Source organism: Vigna unguiculata, chromosome 8 (assembly GCF_037176805.1).
Source record: "Vigna unguiculata cultivar grain cowpea cultivar isolate G323 ecotype 2 chromosome 8, ASM3717680v1, whole genome shotgun sequence".
NCBI lineage: Eukaryota > Viridiplantae > Streptophyta > Magnoliopsida > Fabales > Fabaceae > Vigna > Vigna unguiculata.
This window is the reverse complement of record NC_140799.1, coordinates 4,767,204-4,779,084: the sequence shown is the minus strand read 5'-3', so window position 1 is coordinate 4,779,084 and position 11,881 is coordinate 4,767,204.

Here is an 11,881-nt window from a genome sequence, read left to right as displayed (position 1 = left end):
GTCTCCACCTACGGCTTGAGTCAGCTTGTCTCGACCTTTGGGTAGGGCCGACTTGTATTCCTACTTTACTACTACTCATTTATTTCTCCACTCAATGCCTAAAACCAACATATAAGGTCTTTATTTATAAACAATTTCACCCACTCTCAGTTGCAAAGGTTTTCTTGTATGTAGGGTTTTATTATTTCTTTGTCTCCTTAAGTGCTCGATACCATTTTCTTGCAATTTAAGTTGTGCACGGTCTTGGAGTTGTTTTTTATCCGTCTTTGATTTTTCTTCTTAACCTCCTTTAATGTTTAACATCAAATTTTGGGAATCAAATACATCATCTTTTAAGTACCAAAATTATATGTCTAAATTACATAATTTAGACACTTGTCAACCATTGTATATAAATTTGTTTGTATGTATAACAAATTTACATACGAATCATAATCCATAAGTAATTTTCATAAATAAATCATAATTTTTCTACAAATCCAAATTTCTGTGTAAATATCAGTAGGTAACTAACAGATTTTTTACATAGAATCTCAATCATCTTAAGAGTATTTTAACAAAACAATGTAATTTAATAAATTTAATATTCCTCTAAATTAATCACAAGGGACTTAAGTATGCAAAGACAAAATTATGTTAATATCTTAAAAAGTAGTTTCTCCGAATGATACAATAGTTTAGGGGTTATTTGACTTAAATATCATGTATGTGTTCACTACGTGACAATTAAATTCTAAAACTCTCGCCGATATAAGAGGAAAAGTTACCATTATAATATAATTTAAAAAAAAAAATCAAAATGGACGTACTTAAAAATCAATTACGAGATTGGGTAAGTCCTACTCCGTAAACACAATTTTAACCTTTTGTTTTCTTACAACCAAAAAAGTCATATTTAGCATACAAAACTTCATTTCATACATACTTTTATTAATTTATTGAAATTGTATTTAACAAACATAACTTATGCAATATGAAATCGTTGTTTTCCTAAAACAACCTATCTAGTTTTCTATTTAATCTCAAATTTGTTTCATTCTAATAATTTCTTTTAGAAATTACAATAGAGTTGTTATAGTTTACGAGTGTAAGAAAGCATTACAACTCTTAAATTTGTAAGTGTTTATTGTCTTCACTATGAGAAATTACAATTGTAAAATTTGTAGTATAAGAAGTTATTAAAAAAGACATATATTTGTACTTGTATATATATATATTCCTTTGTCCATGATGATGATGATCCAATATTTTATTTGGCTTGAAGCATTTAAATATGAGATGACATGTATCCACAATGTGAAGCTACTACGTGGTGTTGGTGTGGTAGCATGTGTGATGAGAGTGGCTTCCACATGGGTCCACAAAATCCTCTAATCATAAGTTAGGCAAATGCTGATACTAAACCATTCACCCAACTCCAATTCCATGCTGATACTTCCCCATGCCAAAACCACACACACCTTTCTTCAACCCTAATTTAGTGTAACAACCCCTAAACTGTCGTTAATAGCTACCATAATTGCGGACAATGCTCGTTAATTATGTCCAAACCTCAGCTAAAAACTTCCAACAAAGGTGTTAAAACCACTTTCTCTTTTATTTCTTTAAGCTTTCACTCCATACTTTTTTTATTTTAATCTTTCCCTCTTAAACATCTCAAATGAATTATTAAAGCAAATGTTTTAAATCTTATATTAATTTTACAAGTTATCAATGTTAAGAACCGATCTTTAAGCTTAAAATTTAATTTTATAAAATTAGCTTATAAGGTGAAGTTTTACGTCTACTGATATATTATGTCGAGGTACATATATACATATTGAATGTGGACTAGATATTTATGAGTAATACAATAGTGGTGGTACAATAGATCTAGCAAATAACAAATTTTGTCAGAATAAACTTGTAAATGATTATGATATTATTTTAAGAAGTGAACTTTAAACTTAAATCAATCTTATAAAATTGAATTATAAAATGAATTTTACACTTGTTAATATATTTTAAATTTATTTTTATCTCTGATTGATATAAGATGTTTGAAAACTAGGTATCGATTATAATTGAATGTTTAGAGAAGGTGATTAAGTATCTAAAATAGTGTATGGTATTGACATAACCTAAGGGGTTTTTGTCTAATCATATGCGCATGTGTGGGTAAGGAGAAATGATGGGGTGAGATTAGGCGTGGGCAAAAGGCTATCACATATAAATAATGGTGGGTTTGATGGAGGGTCCCAATTTTTGATAATGGTTGGGGTGTGGAGGGCCTTTTAGTTGGCAAATTGACCCTTTTAGGGGACCATGTGCCTCCCTTTATGCCCCACTCTTCTCTCCCTTCATATTTCCTCATTTTTGGGTCAAGGTCCTGTTTGCCTTCTCTCAATCTCTTCTTCAAAACCCTATCACTTCTACTATTACAACTTCAACACCAATTAGGGTTACACAAATGCCATGTTTTTCTATCACATGCTTCCCATCATACACAAAATTATGTTACAATAACAATAATAATCATATTAATACCATTTCGTGCTTCTTCTTTTTCTTTTTCTGTTGGAGAGGACGAGAACCCATGATGATCATGGCAAGTCCTATGCATCATGATGCAAAGGCGTAAAAGCGAGCATCATTGCATTTTTGTAAATAGAAAAATATCATCATTACTTAATTACTGATTTCATATTTTTCGTTAATAGAGTAATCATTAAATAGCCCAAGAACATGATTTTTTTTTTTTTCTTTCAAAAGTTATGTTGATTCTATTTCTAAGGTCTTTTGCATTATATATTTGTTGGGGATAAAACTTAATTAATAAAGTAAGACCTTTGGTGTTGATGAATCAGTTAGAATGAGGACATTTTTACTAAAATTGAGTTTTAAGAAAAAGAGTGAGAAAAAGGCTATTTTTTTTTTATTAATACTGTGTCTTTCTATTATTTGTTTTCAACAAAATAACCTCTTAAATTGAGTTTCCATAGATTTAGAGATTTATCATTATCTTTCTTCATTTCTTCAATTTTTCTTAATAAAACTCACGTGTAAGGCTGTGTGCAAAGATTTTACTAGTGTGAAGAATCAATTTACAATATTAAGATGTAATAAAGAATCAAACTTTGAGATTTAGTCTAGAGAATTTCTTCTTGCACCGCATATTTGCTTCCTGCACCCTGTAATTTTTAAAATTTCAATTATACCCTTGTTCTAATTATAGTTTCAAATTATATAATTTGTAGAAATTTCGGATTGCACGATCTCTAATGAAAAATTATATTCTAAATTTAACAATTTGTAATACAAATTGAAAAGACAATCCAAAATGTAAATTATATTCCGAATTATACGATCTTTTAATGTAATTATCACTTTTCACATTTAGAAAAAGTGGGAAATGATAGTTGAAATTAAATTTCTTCAAATTTTGTTTGCAATTATGAGTGTTGCATTTAGGGAGGTAGGGAATGGGAGGTGGAAGAAACTATGGAGATGCGGTGGTTTAGAAGGAAGGAGCGGAAAGAATATGAGGACAAATTTGTCCTTTCAATATGTTAATGGAGGTGCAGGAAGGAAGTATGAAGGGGCAGGAAGAAATACCCTTTAGTCTATTTTTGGTAAACGTGCACGACCCAACCCACTTAAATGTTTTCAGAGAAAAATGACAATTTCTTTTAGCACCACCATATTTGTTTTCTTGAACTCTGATAGAGATTCATTTTAGATTGTGTAATTTAAAATTAAAAAAAAATTCAAATTATATAATTTATCAGAACCTATCTTTAAATTCAGGAATATATTTCATATTTTATAATCTAATTTATCAATCCAAAAAATATAAAGCAGGAACAATTTAAGTAGGAAAACAATTTAGGCTTTCTTAATGTTCCATTAGACTAGAAATCACTAATCAAGGAACAATAATAAAGGAAAAATATAGAGCCCACATTTTCGTTTTGTCCATATTGTGTTAAAGCATTAGGCTCATATGCAATTGATATCCTGTTTTTTCTTACTACACTTCTTCTTCTTTTTCCCTGCACCTCCACGATTTCTATAATTTCAATCTCGCCTTTCCTTTTTTTTTTTTTTTGCAACATATCCAAAATAGTAAAATTATAATTTCAAATTATGACTTCCAAATATTTTGAATGTAATTCCTCGTTTACAGCTATGTCAATATTGGTTATTTTTTCATAATTTCAATATATATTTATATATATAATGCAAATAAAAAAAAGGTGAGCCATTTGAAATTATTAAGTTGTTGATTACGATCATTGGGAATTATCAATGTTTACAGCCATAAATATAATATATTAAACATTTTTTTAATTATAAAATAAATAAAATATATCTATCACAAAGTTATAAAAAATATGTATATTTAATTTCATACTTATAATAATAAAAATATTTATTATCATGAAAAAATGAAGAAATATGCTTCGATGTCTTTTCTCTATATATAATGAGAATTTATAGAAATTAAATTAGATAGATTTTTAATCTTTTTATAAACTATTTCATTCAATGTTAATAAATAGTAAAATATAAAATAAAATATAATAAATATAAAATGTTAATTAATATATATTTTTAAATTTTTTCTCTTTTTACCTCTTGATTTACTTTTTTTATTTCTTTTTGCTATTTCACATATTCTATATTATTTCTAATAAAAATAAATAATTGTTCTCATTTTTTACCAGTTTTATTTCATTTTTAAGAAAAAAAAATAACAATTTTTTCTTGTCTCACTTAATACTAAAATACTATTTTCATTTTTTTATTTTACGAATCTTTTTGTATAATATTTTTTTTCATAAACACAAGAAAAAAAATCAATTATTATATATATTTTTATAACTTGATTTTTTAATTGTGACTTAATTATAATATATTTTTCTATTGATAATTTTGTCATTTAATATTTAATTATATTTTGATAGTATACTTGAGTTTTGAACTTTTTTCAAATAGATATGTTTATAAAAATAAAAGAATAAATTTAATTTTTAAAAGTGATATAAAAGATATGCTACGTGGTAAGTTAAAAACAACACAAATTTAATTTTTTTTAATTTATTCTAAAGCATGATGTTAAAGATCAATTATTTGTTTTTTTAGTGATCGATAATGAATGAATATATAAATTTTAAATGCATTATTTTGATTCCCCAAAATTATTGGTCAACATTTGTTATTGTCGTTGTTCCATCATTTCGTTAATGTTTGGTTTCAGGCTCCATATGTATATGTCTAAGTATGAGCATGAAGTCTAGATAATTAATTTAATCATGGAATGTAAATTAATTAAAAAATGATAATAATTAAAAAATTTAAATAATAAAATAATATTTTTAATTTTAAAAATAAATAAATTTAAATTAATGTTTATTAATAGTAAAAATGAAAAAATAATTATTTTAGTTTAAAATAATGGTTAAGAAAACTCCATACATAAATATACATATAAATAGTTAAATTAAATAGTAATAATGATAGTAGCTACTATGTACCTTAATGTACATATTTTTGTGATAATAACTTTTTTATGTATTACGGCATTAAGACGATAGTCATTAACTTTGAGTTTTCCTTCAAACAATACGTTCATGTCTTTTCTATTCTTTAGATAATAAAATAGTTCCCCTTATAAGATCTTTGTTTCTTTGTTGATTACATTTTTCTACTTTAAATTTAAGAATACAAAAATATTCTTCATTAATAACCAATTTTAGTGACAAAAAATTATTACGTGCTATAATAACCAATCTACAAAATAAAAAATTATTAGTTACTAAAATGATCACGATTATGTATAAAATATTATAATTGGTTTATAAAATATAATTATCAAAGTTTTGACTGTCAAAGAAATTAATTTATAAATTGGTCTCTAAAAATTAGCTACCAAGATTTTGGTTACTAAAAAATAATTTTTAAATTAGTCTATAATTAATTAGTGGTCAATTTAAAAACTAATTATAATTTTTAATTTATAATAACAAGTATTTTAATAATCAATAATTTATTATTTTTTAAATTGAATCTAATTTAGTCACTATACTAACTAACCATTTTTAGTCAATAAAATAAATTATTATTTAAAAGTTTTTGTAATATAATAATACATCTTACACACTACTATTAATAGTTACTACGGCAAAATAATTGTCAAATTAATAATATTGAAATAATGGATGTCATAACACTAGGTTTTTTCCGTAAGTCAATCATCTTGACTTAATTGTGTGTCTATTTGTCTATCAAAATTAATTTCATTTGAGGAGTTTAATGTAACGCTCTATCTCTATATAAATAATTATTATTTGAATAAAAAAATTGACTTACTTTTTTTATTGTAACAATAACGTAACTTATATATATATATATATATATATATATATGCCAATAGTTTGTATTTTTGTAATTATTTAAAAAATATTACAAAAATATGTATTTTGTATAATGTTAAAAGTTCTATATTTAAATAAAATATTATTTATATTCTTACTATCTCTTAAAGATAGAAGATCCCCAATAATTTTGGAATAACTCTTTTTGACTATGTTCTTCTACTTCTATTTATAGAACAAGTATATATGAAAGAAAAAATATGAAAAGAGTGAGGTCCTTATAAGTCTTAAATACAGGGATGTATATAGACTTGTTCCTGACCCACGTGGGCTGGGCCAAAAAAGTCCATAGAATCAAAAAAGCTCCCCACTAAAAAGCCCACATGGCCAAAAGGCCCATAAAAGCCATGTGGCCCAGGGCTAGCCCATGGGCATTTTTCTAAATATGAAAAAATTATTTATATGAAAAAAATTCAACACTTCTAGACCCTAATTAATTGTATCAGCCATGGTAAGAGAAATAAAAACACCACTCACCGAAAATTGTACATAAATCAAATAAAACTCATTCCAAAAAGAGATGTGATTTCATACAGCACATTCACAACCCTATATCATTCATTCATTCCCAATCAAGATTCACCTTATATCAATAAATGAAGGGACCACTGCCACAAAATAAAATAAAATACACTTACTCATCCTGCACCCAAAGTCCAACAAGAGCAATACCACATTTCATAAATTAAGTATTGAATTAACTTCTTTGATGTACACAAGTTCTTGAGAAGTAATCAAGTCCCAAAATGCATTCCAACTATGACTAACCTAAAATTGCATTAAAAGTTTAAAGTTTAAAGTTTAAACCTATAAAATCAGGTACTGGAACCGATGTTTCCCATTCTGAATTTTGATTTGTCCTGGAACAACAAAAGAAGATAAACTTCAGTTTGAGTATATAAGCAAGCTCGACCAAAGCAAATTATTTGAAAGGATCCGGCAAAATTTCATTGTTTGAGAGCACATGGCTCAAAAACTTTACTTTTTTCATCCAAAACTTTCATTTTTTTAAGATTTCATGTACAACTTTTTAGTGATTCCTTCATGGCTCAAATAGAAGCTAAAAGCATGTTCATGTGAACATTGGCGGACCAATGAAGGGATAGGGGGAGCCGTGGCCCCCCCAAACTTTTTTTGAAATTTTTTTAATGTTATATGAAAATTGTTTTATTTTTTATTTTTTTAATTATGTATAAGAAATTTGATTTTTTGGAATTTTTTAAATAATAAAAGTATATATTGAGAATTGATAAAAATTAAAATAGGTATCTTTTTATTTATTTTATAAAATATAACATTTAATGTTAATAAATAATAAAGCATAAAATTAAATTTAATAAAAAATAAACAAATTTATTAAGATATTTTTTATTTTTTCTCTCACTGTTTTTTGAGTTTCTCACATATTGTACCCACTTTAGACTTTTACTTGTTTTGTTTTCTTTTGTTTATGAAGAAAAAAAAAGAAACTTGAACACAAATTCATTATTTTGTGCTCTCATTTTTGTATGCTTTATTCTATTAATGAAGAAAAAAGTAATTCTTTTTTTCTCAATTGATAGTGAAATATTAGTTTAATAATTAATATTATTTTTTTTTCTTACGAGCATTTGGTATATTCAATTTTATAAATATAGAAGAAAAAGCAATGCACTAAGTGTTTTTAATAACTGATTTTTAATTGTGACTTGATTATCATATATTTTTCTTTTATTAATTACGTATCACAATTTTTATTTAGATTATGATAAATTATCTTTTAGTATTTTTTTTAAAACATAAGTATATCGATGAAGAAATAAAAGAATAAATTAATTATTTAAAAATGATAAAATGGAAGCTACCGTGAGGAAGAAAATAGACAAAATCAATCTTTGACAAAAATAGGAAGTCAATTATATCTACTTGATTGATTTTTTAATCTGTCTCGTCTTATTTTAACTCTTCTTGTTTCTACAACTATATCAGAAAGATAATTTTCTACAGTGAAAATTATCAAAATAAGATTGCAAAATAAAACGGAAGATGAATTTTTTTGCTGACGATATGATTATTTATATTAAAAACAAAATATAACTAAAAATTTTAGTATTGATTCAATTATTATTGAGTTCAATAATCTTATGGATCCATAATTAAATATATAAATTTTAAGTGTATTTTGGCACCCCCATAAATATTGAGCAAGTTTCGCCACTGCATGTGAAGTAATAATTGAACCTGTCGATCTTCAACATCTTCAAGAACTTTAGACTTATTAGTGATTCCCTCATGTCCAAAAATATCATGCACAACTTCATCCATCTCAAAAATAATTGTCAGACAATCAAATTATTAGTCTATATTTAATTATTTAATGTAAAGTAATTTTTTAAAGATTCTCAGTAAGAGATCCAAATTTGACTCTAAGGTACTAATCCCATATGCTTTATCATTGGACCACTCAATTCAAATCTATTTCCTACTTCATTTTTAGCATGCTTGGAATCCTTTTTTATATTATTCTCCTAAAAAGTCTCTTAACATGAACAAAACAAGTGTTGCCCATAAAAGAATAGGAAAAATGAGTTATCAATTGAAGGGAAAGTTTTGGATGATTGCGCCAATTTTAAGAAAGGAGAAATGACATATCAAGTTCAAGTTCAAGTTCAGTATACAAAGAATCAACATTAATTAGTTCTTAATATATACTTTTAAGCATTTACTTAAAACGTAATATCCATACCAGAAAATATAATATTCATAAGATCTATCAAAGATGAAAAACTTGTTTACCTCAAAGAGTTCAAAGAGATTGTAGTGCTCTGAATGTAATAAGTAAAACTGCAGTGCTTCCCAGAGTCACAAATATAAAGCAATAATTTGGTACATGAACTGACCCTATTGCCTTTATAGCTTTTCCTATCTGCCAAGATGATCAACAAAAGGATAATGGTACCTGTTTTGTATAAGACAATTAACTATAGTTTTACGATCACCTGTAAAAATCTTTAATTATAGACTTATAGTTTTACTTCTTCAAATGAAAGAACTATAATTATCTATGGCAGTACTGATTCAACTCAAAACACCACCAAAAAAAAAAAAAAGAATTGTTATAGTAGTAAAAGAATCTTAAAAAAACCCAATCATTTCAATGTGTTACTCTCATTCAACTATTTAAATCCATTCCGCAAAAAACTCAGAAATCCTAAAGGGTTTATATCACTCTTAAGAAACAAGAAATTCAAATATATATATATATATATATATATATATATATATATATATATATATATATATATATATATATAACAAAACTCCAATCAGAAAACAAAGAACCAGTGATGTTTATTGATAAATAGAAGGCAAAATCACAATCAAACACTAACCTCGTCGATGATTCTACTACTCAATCATCTCGTTATCACTGTTGCCTTGTACCACCATATGCGGTTCTTGAACTCTACTGGAGACGATGGTAGTTAGGGAAAATGAGGTTTAGTTTGAATTTAGGTGAAGAAAATTTAGCGAGAATAAGAACTTTTGAATTTAGGTGAAGAAAATTCAGTGAGAAGAAGAACCTTTAAACAAAGAAGAAGACACGAGCTAAAACATGTAAGTGAAAGATAACATTTAGATTCTGATGGAAGGAGAAGGGAGTTAACTCGACCCTAACCTTGTCCCACCCTTTTACCTGGGGGCTTTTGGGGTTGAGGGCTTCCAAAGCCCCCTAATGTGTGGGCCAACAAAATGGAGCCTATCTCTGTGTGGGGTCGGGGTCGGCCCTAGGGCTGATAATAAAGTTGACAACTCTAGATATGGACAGATGGGCCATGATCCCAAATTTCCAAATTTTTGTATATTTATATAATTTGAACATTTCTTTAAAAAATTTAATATATTTAATATATTTGATATTTTTGAAATATTTCAAATATCTACATTTATATATAAAAAAATTCTCTATTTTTGTCTACATATTTTTTTCTATTTTGCTTTTTAAATAATTTTCTTAAAATTAAAATAAATCTTTTAAGTTAGCATTTGTTAATTTTTTTAATTTGACTTGTTTTTTACACATAATCATAATAAGTAAAAATTAATTACATTAAAATTATAAAATTTATTTTATTTAATTTTAAAATTATAAGAATGACAATAATAAAAAAATTATCATAAAAAAATTAAATATAATGTTTTTACTTGTTTACGTAAAAATTATTTTGGGTTTAATTATTTTGAGTTTAATTACTATTTTTTGTTTCTATTTTCGTTCAAAAATATAAAGTTTCTCTTCCATTTTCTTTTTTAGTTTTAATTTGATCTTGATTTTTGAAAATGTGATACAATTTGATTAGTTTTGTTAAATTTCTTGAAATGGAATAAGGTTTTTTCATCAAAATTGAAATTATGAATAAGAATGGTTTGCTTTGTTTGTGTACTTAACATAATCTTAGTGCCAATTTTGATGAAAAATTCTTGATCTGCTTTACAATGAATATAACTAAATTGCATCAATTTTAAAAAAATTGTGACCAAATTAAGACTACAAAAACTAGAGGACCAACTTGACATTTTTAGATGAAAACAAGGACAACAAAATAATTCAACCAAAATTTTGACACCCCAAAATATTGGTTGAAGATCCATCACTGCTTAAATATCAGTTTTAATCAACTCAACAAACAATACAAACACCGGGAGCTTAAAATTGGACCTACAACCACAAGACTCAATTTCATTTTTATCATACATATGGATCCATATTCCATTTTCATGATCCATTATGAATATCAAAAAGTTACTTTTGGGGAGTGATTAGGTAGTAGAGTATTTCTCATCAAAACATTGGTATAATAATATTATTTCTTTATCGAGAATATTGGTCATTTATCGATCCATAAAAGATATATATACTCATTACTAACTTTATTGATACTGAGCATGTATTGGAAGTTTGACCTATAAATATCTGAGTTCAGGACGTTATTTTAAACTATCCAAGTATTCATCTACTCAGTAAAACTTTCTTAGATCCCACCATGATCCTTATCTTTCATCCCACAGTGTACAAAATTGTGACTTCTCAAACACAAAAACTTTGACATTATTGATTTGATCTCAACTCATTGAAACCCAACTCAACTCTTTCTTATATGACATATTCTTAGGACATTTTCAAAGATCATAAAATATGATGACTATCAAGATATGTTATTCTTGACCAATAATACATAGGTCATCTAGATAAACACAAAGAGTATACAATAACAATAAAACATATAAGTGACTTTCATTTGTTTAGTTCGCTAAATAAACAATATTTAATTTTTAAAAAAGTGATATTTATAGTAAAAAAATAAAAAATAAAATAAGAATCAAAACAAAAACATTAAATAATTAATTAAATATAAATTAGAGTGTTATAAAAAATAAATAACTAAAATATAAATTAATATAAAAAATGAAATAAAAATAAATAA